Source organism: Pelophylax lessonae, assembly GCF_965119305.1.
Source record: "Pelophylax lessonae genome assembly, chromosome: 13".
NCBI classification, from domain to species: domain Eukaryota; kingdom Metazoa; phylum Chordata; class Amphibia; order Anura; family Ranidae; genus Pelophylax; species Pelophylax lessonae.
This window is the reverse complement of record NC_138780.1, coordinates 173,966,744-173,981,162: the sequence shown is the minus strand read 5'-3', so window position 1 is coordinate 173,981,162 and position 14,419 is coordinate 173,966,744. Positions and strand designations below refer to the sequence as shown.

General features: G+C 43.9%; 1 protein-coding gene across 2 annotated transcripts in view; it reads right to left on the bottom strand.

Annotated features, from left to right (window-relative positions):
* FRMD6 (FERM domain containing 6) overlaps positions 1–14,419 on the bottom strand; it is a 147,645-nt gene that overhangs the window by 117,731 nt on the left and 15,495 nt on the right. Inside the window, exon 1 of one of the 2 annotated variants that reach the window (XM_082242665.1) lies at positions 14,085–14,263. The exons of the other annotated variant lie outside the window; for it this stretch is intronic. The gene's annotated coding sequence lies outside the window, so the exon portion shown is untranslated. Of the gene's footprint in view, positions 1–14,084; positions 14,264–14,419 lie in introns of those variants that run through there. 2 annotated transcript variants of the gene reach the window in all.

The following is a 14,419-nucleotide window of genomic DNA, read 5'->3' as shown; positions in this document are numbered from 1 at the left end:
TCCCCGACGATTGGGGAAGAGCAGCAGCGATCGCCGCCGCTCCTCCCCTGGCCCGACTCCTGCTGTGACTGAATACAGCGGGAGTGAGCCTCGTAGGTCTACGTCGCTGGACGATAACTAACCACTTTGCCACAGTAGAGCTCGAGTGAGCGGTCGGCAAGTGGTTAACGTGTCTGGTCCACCCGCTTGAGCCAACGCCATTGCTGTGTAATGTAAAGGAACCTGGTCCTGAAAAAAACACTGAGGATCTCATTTCTAAGTTCTACTTTTAACAATGGTAATTGTATGGCTATCATTTCAAAATTTGCTGCAATACTTATGGAGCCTAATAATACAAGCAGAAGGCACACCTCACAACTTTTTGAGATGGGAACGAGGCACATCTATTATTAAAAGTATGTAGGCATAAGACCCCCCCCCCCCCCCCTTTAATGGAGAATTTACAAAAAAAAGGAAGATTAGTTAAAGTGATTGTAAAGACTCGTGCTTTTTTTTTTTATAATAACAAACATGTTATACTTACCTCCTATGTGCAGTGGTTTTAAACTTGGGTCCCTCATTGCTCCTCCTAGCCCCTTCCTCCTATCAAGTGCCCCCACAGCAAGCAGCTTGCCTTGAAGGCACCCGAGCCAAGCTGTCCATTCAGTCACAGAGCAGCCATTCGACCCCACCCCCTCTTTCTCCTGATTGGCTCACTGACTACAGGAGCCAATCGTGCCGCAGGTGTCTCTCAGCCAATCAGGAGGGAGAGTCCCGGATGGCCCAGGGACATCGCTGGACAGAGAGGGGGCACAGGTAAGTATTAGAGGGTGCTGGGGCAGCTGCTACACACCGAAGGCTTTTTATCCCAATGCATAGAATACATTAAGATAAAAAAAAAAAAAAAAAAAAAAAAAAAAAAAACTTCCTGCCTTTACAACTCCTTTAAACCCATAAGTGCTTTTTTTTTTACCACTATTATTGCTTTATATTTGTCTTTTGACATTTACAAATGCAGCAATTTAGAAATTGGATAAAAGGTTTAGCACTGGGAAACACTTTTTGGAAGATAAAAAGTGCATTTTATATACAACTATATAGAGCAGACCAAAATGAAGGGATAAATGAGGAGGAAAGATGGACATAGTTCCAAATCATGGATATTCTCTCAAAATCAAGGACAGTTGGCAGCTATGGATAAGAACCCCTGACTTTTCTCTGACTATACTCATTTGCATACTTCTACCTGGGTCAGTGTCTCAAAGTCTTACAGCTAATGAGTAAGTGTAACAGCCAGTCAGCTAGCTTTTTCAGAAGCAGGTCATCAAAAGCTGCCTTGGTTTTTCTTAGGACAGCTTTCCATTAGGTGCCTGCAGACACAAGCCAGTGGCCAGAAATGCTTGTAACATCTAGGTGCTGAAATGTTAATACAAATTGTTGCAAATTCATAAGACCAAGACCAATAGCATCACTTTGCTCCAGTGGCGGCCGGTGTGTTGGGGGCGCAGGGGCGCCGCCCCCCCCCTATCTACATGCGGGGCGCCGGACGCATGGAGTTCAATGGGCTTTTTTTTTTTTTGAATCACCTGATTAGAGCCAGAGGCTCTAATAGGCTGCAGCAAAGGGTGGACCCGGGGCACACAGCATTGCTCTCCCCTCTCCTCTTCCGGCTCCCCCCGGTGTCCTGTCCTCCGTCCCTGGCATGGCGACGGTGTCTGTGTACTGGATCTGCCGCCTGCCCTACGACGTGATCATGATCGAGAGCGACGCCTGCAAGGACTGGTTCCACGGCAGGTAGGGATCGGCTGTGTGTCATCCGGGCCTCCGGGTGTGTGGTGCCCGGGGAGGGGAGGAGGGTCTTATTGTTACCCACGATGGCATCTCTGCATTGAAAGGGGGCACGCTGGTCTCTGTGCATTGAAAGGGGGCACGCTGGCATCTCTGCATTGAAAGGCGGCACGCTGGTCTCTGTGCATTGAAAGGCGGCACGCTGGTCTCTGTGCATTGAAAGGCGGCACAATAATCTCTGCATTGAAAGGGGGCACGCTGGTCTCTCTGCATTGAAAGGGGGCACGCTGGCATCTCTGCATTGAAAGGGGGCACGCTGGTCTCTGTGCATTGAAAGGGGGCACGCTGGTCTCTGTGCATTGAAAGGGGGCACACTATACCTTAATTACTGAAGGCCCCTTTCACACTTTTGTGACCTCAAAGTCACGCAATTTTTTACAGCGTTTTTTGCCGCAAAGCAATGCCTATTACATTTTTCTGTTTGCGCCCCCCCAAAAATTTGAGCACCAGCCGCCACTGCTATGGAGAGGACAGGAGGTTCAGCTGGGTAAAACCCATCCTGGTCAATGAAGGCCTACAAACACAGGAACAATCCCATAAGCAAAAGCCATGGATCTTTCCTAATGTCTGTGGCTACGAAGAGGGAGGGAGCAGAACTGCCAGTGTTGGCCTGCCACAGGAGGAGAAAACAATGGTGACTTGTTGAGTGACCCATTCTAGTAGGGGGAAGGCTAAGGGGTATAGCAACACTCCCTTATACGAAACAGATAAAAAGGAGGAACCTTTTCCAATGCCTGTGGCTATGGGTGTGTTGGCCTTCAAAGAAGGAGCAACAGCAACTAGTTGAGTAAAACCTACCTCAGCCATTAGGCATGGGGCAAATATAGCAACATTCCCATATGCACAACACATGGAATGAAGGGACCTTTCAATGTCTGTGGCTATGGAGGAGAGGAGGTGGGGAACATTGCTGCAGGTGCTTGTCGTCAAAGAAGGAACAATAGCAACCATTTGGGTAAAACCCTTCCTAGCCTAGAGACATAGGATGGGAAATGGTGCGATTGGGTAAATCTTCTGCAATTATTATGCCATCAAGTATTGGGTAAGGCCTAAAGACTTAAGACATTCCTCACTGAGAAACAGATGTATAGTAAGAACCTTATTTAGGGTGTGTGGGAACCTTTTCACTGCTTTACTGAATAGGAGCAACACCTTCAAAAACTGGCCAGTACAAGCAACCAGAGTTTATAACATGGGTGTCCAACCTTTTGGCTTCTCTGGGCCACATTGAGTGTAGAGAAATTTTCTCGGGCCGCATATCGCATATAAATATATACTATTAGTTAAGGTATATAAGTAATAAAACACCGCTGCGCCCTTCCCGTGCTGCCCCCCCCCCCCCCCAGCACTAATTTAACACAACTAGTGGATGATCCCCTCTGAGGCTGCCTCTGCGGCCGTGCCCCCGACTCGACTTCCTTCCCCCCCAGCAAAAAAAAAAAAAAATTGGCAGGGGGCAGTGGGCCGCATTGCCTGCGGTTCCGGGCCGCAGGTTGGACATGCCTGGTTTATAACCTCAAACCAAAAGCAGCAAACAAGAGTTTGTTGGTAATTTTTATTTCATTCCATATAAGAACAGATATAATCTGGAGCCACAGTTCACTACCTGTTTCATGTGCCAAACATTTTACCCACATGCCAAGGTTTTTCTGATAGTGCCGATAGCCATTTTAATGAAGCAATAGGAATCATACAATACAGCAACTAGGGGTATTAACTATTGGCTAGGGATTGTGCACACACATTGAAACTAATTGACATGCTGCAAGTCCTCTAGGTACCAGTAGATGCTCAGCCTGAAAACACAGTGGTTGGCAAATTAATTCTCTCACCTGTTTCCCAAATGGGCACCTGTCATTTAAGGCCTGAAGGTAAAGCTATCTGGCCAGTTCTGTCACAAATGTAAAAAAAAAAATCCAACATTTCCTTATCCCAACGAACAGTAGGAATCCATGTTCAACTATTCTCTTCTAAGGAGACTTTGATTAACTTATTCAGTGAAAGCATTGTACTTTTTTCTAAGAAAAGAGAAATATAATATTGAACACGTCAGTGATGTTTCAGCATACTGGCCACAACGTTCATTTCGTTTTCCACGCTTAGTGGGTTCTAAATATGATTACACAAGGTGCACACAACATTCACCCTGGATTCACACATTTTTTCAATTGAATTCATGTAAAAAGGTGTGTGACTCCTGGCAGGGGCGTAACTACAGGGGTTGCAATTGCAACCGGGCCCAATGCTCCAGGGGGCCCAGCATTGGATAGGAGGGGCGGCGGGGGCAGCCTGTAGAGAAATCACTGTCTTCCTTTTTCCTCCTGTAGCTGCAGAACGAAAATGGAGGAGATTGGATCCTCTGTATGCTGCCCCCGCTACTCCTCCTATCCAGTTCACTTGTGTTCTGCTGTCTCTGGGCCCCTGTGTGCTCCCCTGGTCCCCCCCCCCCCCCCACTGTGATCCCTCCCCTCTCCTGCCGGCTGCTGCAGGGGATGTGTCACAATAGAGAACCAGGAAGGGGTCGGTAAATATGTAATTTACCAGCTCCTTGCTTCTCTAAATGGACAGAGTCATAGTCAGTGACATTGTAAAAAAATAAAATAAAATGATAAAAAATAATACAATTAAAATACCAAAAAATAAAAACTACTGACAGCAGTGGGCGAACTTCCAGGATCACAAAGGTCACACTTGCCACCGGCCCTGGCATTCCACCACCGTGGGGAGGCCCCAAGATGGCAGGAAGGGGGCCCACTGCAAAACTTGTGAAAGGGACCCGCTGTGGGACCGTAATAAAGGGCCCCGCAATGAGAGTAAAGGGCCCCAGGATCAGTGAGAAGAGCCCCGGGCTTGAAGGGAAGGGCCCCGGCCAGGGGTCGGGGGGGGGGGCCCTTCATGGTTTCTTGCACCGGGGCCCTGAAGGTTCTAGTTACGCCTCTGACTCCTGGGTAAAAGGTGTGTAAATATTAGGTGAAAGCCTTAGTGTTGGACACAGTACGGTCAATGCTCCTCGGTGGATCCTGACCATATAATCACAATCTTTCCCTGGTCTGGACCGACTCTGTGACATCAGCCGACAACGGCCTTTAGCCCACTGTCTGCTGAAAATGGGTCACAGAAGGGCAGAACAAACTGCACTCCTGTGATCCACAGGACACAGAAAAATGAGCTGTTTTATATGATCTGCAGCAGTTTATTACAGGTCATGTTGGCTGATATCAGTGATAGGAGCATTAGAGCAGTACTTTTTTAGATTTACCACCTGCTAGCTGTGACACAAATCTGTTACATTTCTTGCAAAAACTCCCTACAGTGTAAGATAGAACTACAAGGGATATTTGCACAGAGCCTGTGACAATGACTTGTTTAGCTCTGATCACTATGACAATCCTGCAGTCACCTCGACACGTCTCTAAACCCAAAATCTGGAGCTAATTAGAGGAAATTGATGGCTTTGTGCTAACTGCAGGCACGCAATTTCACAGTTCCCAATGTTTCCATGTCGTTGTCAGGAACACATTACTGCAGAGCTGTTATAAAAATGTACCCAAAAACAGCCATGGATCAGGCACCCCTAGCTATCTCAGACCCTTCTTGACATACACTATATAGTCAAAAGTATTGGGACGCCTGCCTTTACACACACATGAACTTTAATGGCATCTCAGTCTTAGTCCGTAGGGTTCAATATTGAGTTGGCCCACCCTTTGCAGCTATAACAGCTTCAACTCTTCTGGGAAGGCTGTCCACAAGGTTTAGGAGTGTGTCTATGGGAATGTTTGACCATTCTTCCAAAAGCGCATTTGTGAGGTCAGGCACTGATGCAGGGCGAGAAGTCCTAGCTCACAGTCTCCGCACTAATTTATCCCAAAGGTGTTCTATCAGGTTGAGGTCAGGACACGGTACAGGCCAGTCAAAGTCCTCCACCCCAAACTTACTCATCCATGTCTTTATGGACTTTGCTTTGTGCACTGGTCCAAATCATTTTGTGGAGGGGGGATTATGGTGTGAGGTTATTTTTCAGGGGTTGGGTTTGGCCCCTTAGTTCCAATGAAGGGAACTTTTTAGGCATCAGCTTACCAAGACATTTTGGACATTTTCATGCTCCCAACTTTGTGGGAATAGTTTTGGGATGGCCCTTTCCTGTTCCAACATGACTGCGCACCAGTGCACAAAGCAAGGTCCATAAAGACATGGATGAGTGAGTTTGGGGTGGAAAAAATGACTGGCCCAACCTCAACCCAATAGAACACCTTTGGGATGAATTAAAGTGGTGACTGCGAGCGAGACCTTCTCGTCCAACATTAGGGTCTGATCTCACAAATGCGCTTCTGGAAGAATGGTCAAACATTCCCATAGACACTCCTAAATATGGACAGCCTTCCCAGAAGATTGTAAGCTGCTATAGCTGCAAATGGTGGCCCAACTTAATATTGAACTCTCAAGACTAGGACTGGGATGCCATTACAGGCATTCATGTGCTTGTAAAGGCAGGCATCCCAATACGTTTGACAATATAGTGTATATTTGAATGTGTGTGCGCAAAGATCCAATCAAAGCACAATCTTTGGATGAGCTGTTGATTGAGGCAGTTGGAAATTACATTTTTTTTGTTAGCAGACTACGACTTGACTGTGCAAAGATACAATCAAAGCACAAGCGTTACACGCGCCGTTGATCAAGGTAGCTGAAAAATGTAACTTGTTTCTCATCAGACTAGGACTCTACTGTGTGTGCACCCATCATTAAATGAGCTCTTGATTGGTGTAGTTGTCAATTTTTATATTAAAAAAGAATAGCGCAACCATGCAAAAGAAATGGCTATCAAATATGGAGACAATCCATAAATAAAAATGGGGGTTTAGTCCCACCATATGGCCATATCGTGCTCAAGCCCACCACTGCGTCAAAGTACCCCATTATCAGTGGGTCCTACACTATCCATAAAAAAGGGGTGAATCCAGCCTCTCTTACCCTTGGAGACAACACTCCTTGCTGGGAAGGTGTGCTAATGCACTGCAGGGGACTCCTCCTAAATCTACTTGATAGAGGACACCAATAGAGTACAGGTGTGTGTGGGGGATGGGATGCTCAACCTCATAAGTCTGGTCAGACCGAATACATAATAAACAAGCAAAAAATTGGGCTTGAGCACGATATGGCCATATGGTGGGACTAAACCCCCATTTTTATTTATGGATTGTCTCCATATTTGATAGCCATTTCTTTTGCATGGTTGCGCTATTCTTTTTTAATATACATGTTGCTTGGTCCATAGCTGCACCGGCTTTAGATATACATGTTCAGGGTTTGCTCCCCCAATTTTTTGCTTGTTTAGTTGTCAATTTTAACTTGATCCTCATCAGACAACAACTTGAATGAGTGTGTGCAAAGATCTGACCAAAGCTCTGTTATTGGATAAGCTGTTGATCGACATATGCAGAAATTTGAATTTGTTCTTCAGACTAGGACTTGACTAAAGCCTCGTACACACGCACCGATTGTTGGCCGTGAATTTTCGGCCAACGTCCGATCGGCCGATTGTCGGCTTGTTAGTATGATGCTTCCGACAACCGACTGCGACTTTTCAGCCGAACAAAATCTGGTGTGCATGCTATAAAATTTTTGTTGGCCGTCACCAGAACGGCCGATTGTTCTTCAGTCAGTACAGATTTCGGCAGACAAAAATGTGATGAGCAAGACTGGGCATGCTCAGAGAAGAAAAAACACACGGAAAGTAAACCAGCACATGACATCACTTCTGAAGTTGGTTGTTGTTGGCCGACAAAATTTGTGTGCAGTCTAGAGCACATTTCAACCAACACAACAACACTGGACAAAAATTGGTCGGCCAACAATTGCTGCGTGTGTACGAGGCTTATGTGTGCGTAAAGATGGGATCACAGCACAACCATTATTGAGCTGTTGATTGGTGCAGTTAGAAATTTTAATTTGTTCCTCAACAGACTAGGACTGCACTTTGTTTGCACAAACTTCCAATCAAAGCACAAAGTTTTTTGGAGAATAAAACAGTATTTCACTATAAGAGGCTATTTGTTCTTCTATATCTTTATGTGTATGGGGGGACTACATGGTCCAACTCGAGTAATATAGGAGCCAGAGATCCAAGCAATCGAGGAGAGGTCTGATCCACCCAATAAAGGGATCACAGGCGTTGGGGGTCCTTGTGACCTGCTGCTAGCTGGTAAGAGGCCACGGTTGTCACATCCCAGCACCTGGAGCACTGTGAATGGATTAATAAGAATTCACCAAGCACAATTTTGATTGCATGCTATTGCTTGGACTTTTAAACACTACTTGGAGCACATTTATATATTTATATTTTTTTATATATTCTTATGTGATTTTTTTATATATCCTTATGTGATTTTTGTATGGAATTCTTTATATATTTATTTATTGGTTCACTGATCCACACCTTTGTGGATTAATTTACTTTGAGAAGCACAAGCACTTCTTAATTGACGGTTGTCACATCCCAGCACCTGGAGCACTGTGAAGGGATTAATAAGAATCCACCAAGCACAATTTTGATTGCATGCTATTGCCTGGACTTTTAAACACTACTTGGAGCACATTTATATATTTATATTTTTATATATTCTTATGTGATTTTTGTATGGAATTCTTTATATATCTATTTATTGGTTCACTGATCCACACCTTTGTGGATTAATTTACTTTGAGAAGCACAAACACTTCTGAATTGAAATTGCACTGGTATGCACTTTTCTTTGCTAATTGCACCAATAGTAGATCATATATATATTTGTAGCAATTTTTAATCACATATATTACACTTTAAATCACCTATTAATTTTTATAACACGTGATATATTAAGATTACCAGCGCCTTTTTACCTATGATATATACAATCACTTGATGAATGGCTGATTGGCATAGCTGGAAATTTTAATTTGTTCCTCATGAGACTAGGAATTGACTGCACGCAACGATCTGATCAAATCACAATCATTAGATGAGCTGTTGATTGGTGTAGTTGGAAATTTTAATTTGTTCCTCATCAGACTAGGATGCCACTGTGTGTGCACAAAGATCCAATCAAAGCACAGTCATTGGATGATCTGTTGATTGGTGTAGTCAGAAATCTGAAATTGTTCCTCATTAGATTAGGACAGTACATGAAAATGTCTACAGGGAGTGTTTAGTGCAATCCATTTGCTTGATGAGATTGAACATTTTAATAGCATCTAGAGGTTTTATTCTTACATGGGGCAACTGTCCCTCTTCAGAAGATCACTGTAAAAATCTATCACACCATCACGAGCAAAACCCAAAACAATAAGGCAGTGGTGGTAAACCTTGGCACCCCAGATGTTTCAGAACTATATTTCCCACGATGCTCAAATACACTGCAGAGTGCATGAGCATCATGGGAAATGTAGTTCCAAAACATCTGGGGTGCCAAGGTTCACCATCACTGGAATAAGGGAATAACCCCTTGTCAATAATGTTTTTGTCATGTGTCCCATTGTGGAGATTTCCTTTCAATTCCTATCCCATAGCCAAAACAAGAAGGGAGGATAAATCCTCCCAAAGTGAGGGAATCCCTGGTTGTCACCAGAACTAGTATCCCCATTGGAAGATTTCTCCTCCATTACTGTTCTGGTGCCAACCCACAATTTAGGATTTCCTTTTACTTTCATTTTCGGTGATAATGATAAACAGGACAAATAAAGAGGGTGAATCTCCCTTATGGGGGCACAGACAGCAATACAAGCCTGACAGGTGTTCTTAACCCTTCTTCACTCTACCCAAAACTAAAAGAAAAAATATATAGTGGTAGTATGGCGCTCATAGATAATGCAGGGAAATGACAGTAACAATACAGGGTGGAATGGTATGTCCAAGTGAAGCCCAGACTGCCCACACCACCTTGTGACGTCAGATGCTACCGCTGACCGTCGGCCGCCGCACAAGTCTCCATCGCTGCAAGGCATATCCGGAAAGCCAGAACGGGTCTCCTTCAGTTCCCGGACTTCAAGCCTACGCCTGGACACTTGAATGCCATCTCCAGCAGCCGCCCTCGGAGCGTCAAGCACTTATCTGCTTACCAATATGTAAGTTACTACACTATTCTGTAAATAAATTTGCTTTTACCACACTCAAGAGGCGCTTCCCTCTTCTTTTTAAAAACTACAAGAAAAGGTTTTGCTTTCAGTTATACAGTACATTTTAAAGTAGAATTCCAGTCAAAACAAAAACGTAAGCTTAAATCAATGCCCATCCCCATTCTAAGCCTATTCTATCCACCCTGTAAAAGAAAGGATGTCTATACTTACCTATTCTGAACTTGCTCTGGTCTGGTCGTGTTCCAGCACTGGCTTCAGTGTAGAGGAGGGACAGGTGACAACAAATGCCCCATATTAAGCCAATGGGTGACGTCATCGCCCAAGCTCTGCAGCCATCGCTAGAGAGATAATGTGACCGGACTGGAGCGACTCCTGAATAGGTAAGTATACACATCTTTTTTCTTTCACATGGTAGATGGAATAGGCTTAGAATGGGGAGTTGGAGCACTTTTGTAGCTACTATAACAGGCCCATAATAGCCCCACAAAGTATTTACCAAAACGGTTGTTCTCAAGTGGCTCTATTGGCCACTAAGGTGCCTTCAATAAATTGTCCGCTTAAAACAGACAATGTATTAAAAAATAATCCAGTCGAAATTTATCTTAGATCCACAACAATTGCAGTTCCCAGTCCATTACACAATTTGAATATTTTTTTTTAACTTCGGAGGAGGGAGTTGTTTATCCCCAGAATAACATTGGCTTGGTGACAAATCCTTTTATTTGATTTTGGAAAAACAAGTATCTTGATGTGCAAATTTTTGATGTGATGTCACAGTTGATTTTCTTCAGTTACAAGTTAGGGGTCAATGGAGATCTCCTTGGGTGGAATGGCAGCCTACCTCCAATGTAGGTACCTTAACAAAAATACCATCTTAATCCTCTCTACATTAGTGGTCTCCAAACTGTGGCCCACACGGCGGATGCAGCCTTTTGGTTGCCTTTATTTGGTCCTTGGGGCACTATTGCTCCCACTGACACTGATGGGGCACCATCGCTCCTATTGGCACCAATGATGGAACGCCATCCCTTCCACTGGCACCAATGATGGAACGCCATCCCTTCCACAGACACCAATGATGGAACGCCATCCCTTCCACAGACACCAATGATGGAACGCCATCCCTTCCACAGACACCAATGATGGAACGCCATCCCTTCCACAGACACCAATGATGGAACGCCATCCCTTCCACAGACACCAATGATGGAACGCCATGCCTTTCACAGACACCAATGATGGAACGCCATGCCTTCCACAGACACCAATGATGGAACGCCACGCCTTCCACAGACACCAATGATGGAACGCCATGCCTTCCACAGACACCAATGATGGAACGCCATGCCTTCCACAGACACCAATGACGGAACGCCATGCCTTCCACAGACACCAATGAAGGAACGCCACGCCTTCCACAGACACCAATCACGGAACGCCATGCCTTCCACAGACACCAGTGATGGAACACCATGCCTTCCATAGACACCAATGATGGAACGCCATGCCTTCCACAGACACCAATGATGGAACGCCATGCCTTCCACAGACACCAATGATGGAACGCCATGCCTTCCACAGACACCAATGATGGAACGCTATCCCTTCCATGGACACCAATGACGGAACGCCATCCCTTCCACAAACAACAGGGATGGAAAACCATCCCTTCCACTGACACCAACATAGGGACACTATTTCTCCCACTGACACCAACCCAATGATGGGGAGCTATTCCTCCTCTTACTGACCACAGGAGCTATGTAGTTTATTTATTCCCAGGGACCACCAAGTCTGAAACCTTGTCTACTCCCACTGTAGTTGGGCATTTACAACTCCCAGTGGTCAAAAGTCTGTCCCATCTAAAGAAACTTGCCCTTTGTTTAGAAAGCTTGGAAATGATAAACCTAAGGTCCCAGCACATCTACTTAATTTTCTCCAAATTGCATTCAATTATGAGATTGGAAACAGTTGTCTGGGTTTGGGGGTTCCCCAGGCACAGAAGAAGGTTTGTTAAAACTCCACACGCAGAGACCTTTGTCTTGTAGGCTTGCATAATTATACATTATATAGAGATTGATAGTATATGGTGGTCATTTCTGCCTGCAATTGGTCACCTTAACCTGGTCACTCTCCATACTTTCCCTCTTAGAGGGTAATGTATACATCTCTAAAATGTTTAATAACTCAAACTCTGCATTTCAATTGTCAGTAGATGAGCATTCATATACACAGTGCTTTAGCAAGCTGCTCTCTTGCTTTACTGTGCTGGTGTCCTATGTTCAGTCTTCCCCTGGAACACTACTGTTAAGGATCATACCTTTCCCAAATTTCCATATGTATATGACCCCAAAATTTACCACTGGGTTATCAGCTTTCACCAAAAAAATATAAATAAATAAAAAAAGGACACAATCTGCAGGGAAATGATATACTCTTTATGCGTTTCTGTACATCCACCCCATCTCCCCCAAATGTACCATTGGGTTTATCAGATTTTACCCCAAAATATATTAAAAGGAACACAACCTGCAAGGATAAATGTTCTTTCCATGTTTCCATACATCAACCACAAAATGCTCCATTGGGTTAATAGCTTTTACCCCTAAATAATACAAAGAAAGGGGACACAACCTGTAAGGAAATTATATCCTTTTTTTTATATTTCCGTACATCCCCCCCCCCCCCATCTCATCCCAACCCCAAAATATACAATTGTGTTTATCAACTTTTTCCCAAAAAATATATAAAAAAGGAACACAACCTGCAAGCATATCTTTTTTTGATTAAAAGTTGAGTAACCAAATGAACCATTTTTGAGGTTGGGGGGGAGAGGTGGTGGATGTACTATGTAAAATATTTGGGTAAAAGCTGACAAAACCCTGGGTTGGGGAGAGATAGGTTGGATGTATGGAAACTCGAAAAGAGCATATATCCTTGCAGGTTGTGTTCCTTTTGTTATATGCTCTTTTCGACTTTCCATACATCCACCTCATCTCTCCCCAACCAAAAAATGTACCAAGTGGTTTATCAGCTTTTACCCAAAAATTTTACATTGTACATCCACCACCTCCCTGCTCCAAAGCTCAAAAATGGTTCATTGGGTTAATCAACTTTTCCCCCAAAAATATATTAAAAAGCAACATAACCTACAAGGACATTATGTTCTTTCCATGTTTCCATACATCCACCCCATCTCCCTACAACCCCGAAATGTACCATTGGGTAATAGCTTTTACCCCCTAAATAATACAAAAAAAGGGGACACAACCTGCAAGGTAATTATACCTTTTTTTAAAAAAAATATTTCTGTACATCCACCCCATCTCATCTCAAAAATGTACCATTGGGTAATAGCTTTTACCCCCTAAATAATACAAAAAAAAAAACAAACAACCTGCATGGAAAATTATACCATTATTTTTATATTTCTGTACATCCACCCCATCTCATCTCAAAAATGTACCATTGGATTTATCAACTTTTACCCAAAAAAATATATAAATGAGGAACACAACCTGCAAGAATATGATATGTTATTTTCATACATCCACACCATCTCCCCACAACCCGAAAATGTACCATTGGGATCAACTTTCAACCAAAAAAACCTGCAAGGAAACTATGCTTTTCCTATGTTTCCGTACTTCTGTCCCCCATTTCTGTAACCCCAAAAAATTCCATTGGGTTAATCAGCTTTCACTCAAAAACTATAAAATAAAAAGGACACAACATGCAAGGAAACGACATGCTTTTTGTCATGATTCCGTACAACCACCCCATCTCCCCACAACTCCAAAATGTACCATTGGCTCAACCAGCCTTGTATATGTCCCTCCATATGGAGGTAGCAAGGTTTAGATTGTAAGCTCTTCCCTGGCCAGGAAGAAGCGACAATAGGTTACGTACCATTTAAAGCACTATTTCAATTAATAAAAATACGCTTAAACCACAAAAAAAAAATATGTTATAGTCCAGCTTGGACAAAAGACCTAGAAAATGTCAAATGGTGGATGTGCAGTCCCTGGGATCGTCCCTGGGACAGCTGGTAAGTAGTTGGCTGTATACAGTAATAAGACAGACAAAACACAGAGTACAACATGCAGACGCTTCAAAATTCCATTCCACAAATGCTCACCTACTTTAACGCAGGCTAGAACCCGCACAGGCTGCATATCCAAGAATGCCTCAAATCCTTCACCGAAACCAGGGAAAAAAAAGGAGAAATTTCATCCAGAGTTAAAAAGTTTAAAGACTCCTCCAGTGTGACAGTCCCAGCAGTAGAGCAGTATGTCCCAACCGCCTGCCTGCCTTCAGCAGTATGAACACAATCCCTGGATGGAGTCACTCCTTCTGTGTCCCCCCCCTCCCTCCCTGCCTTCTCCTGGATCACTCCCCTCTCCTCCCTCCCAACACTCACAGCTCTGGAATGAAAGCATGCCTCAATTTTATCCCCTGCCTTTTTTTTTTTCTCATT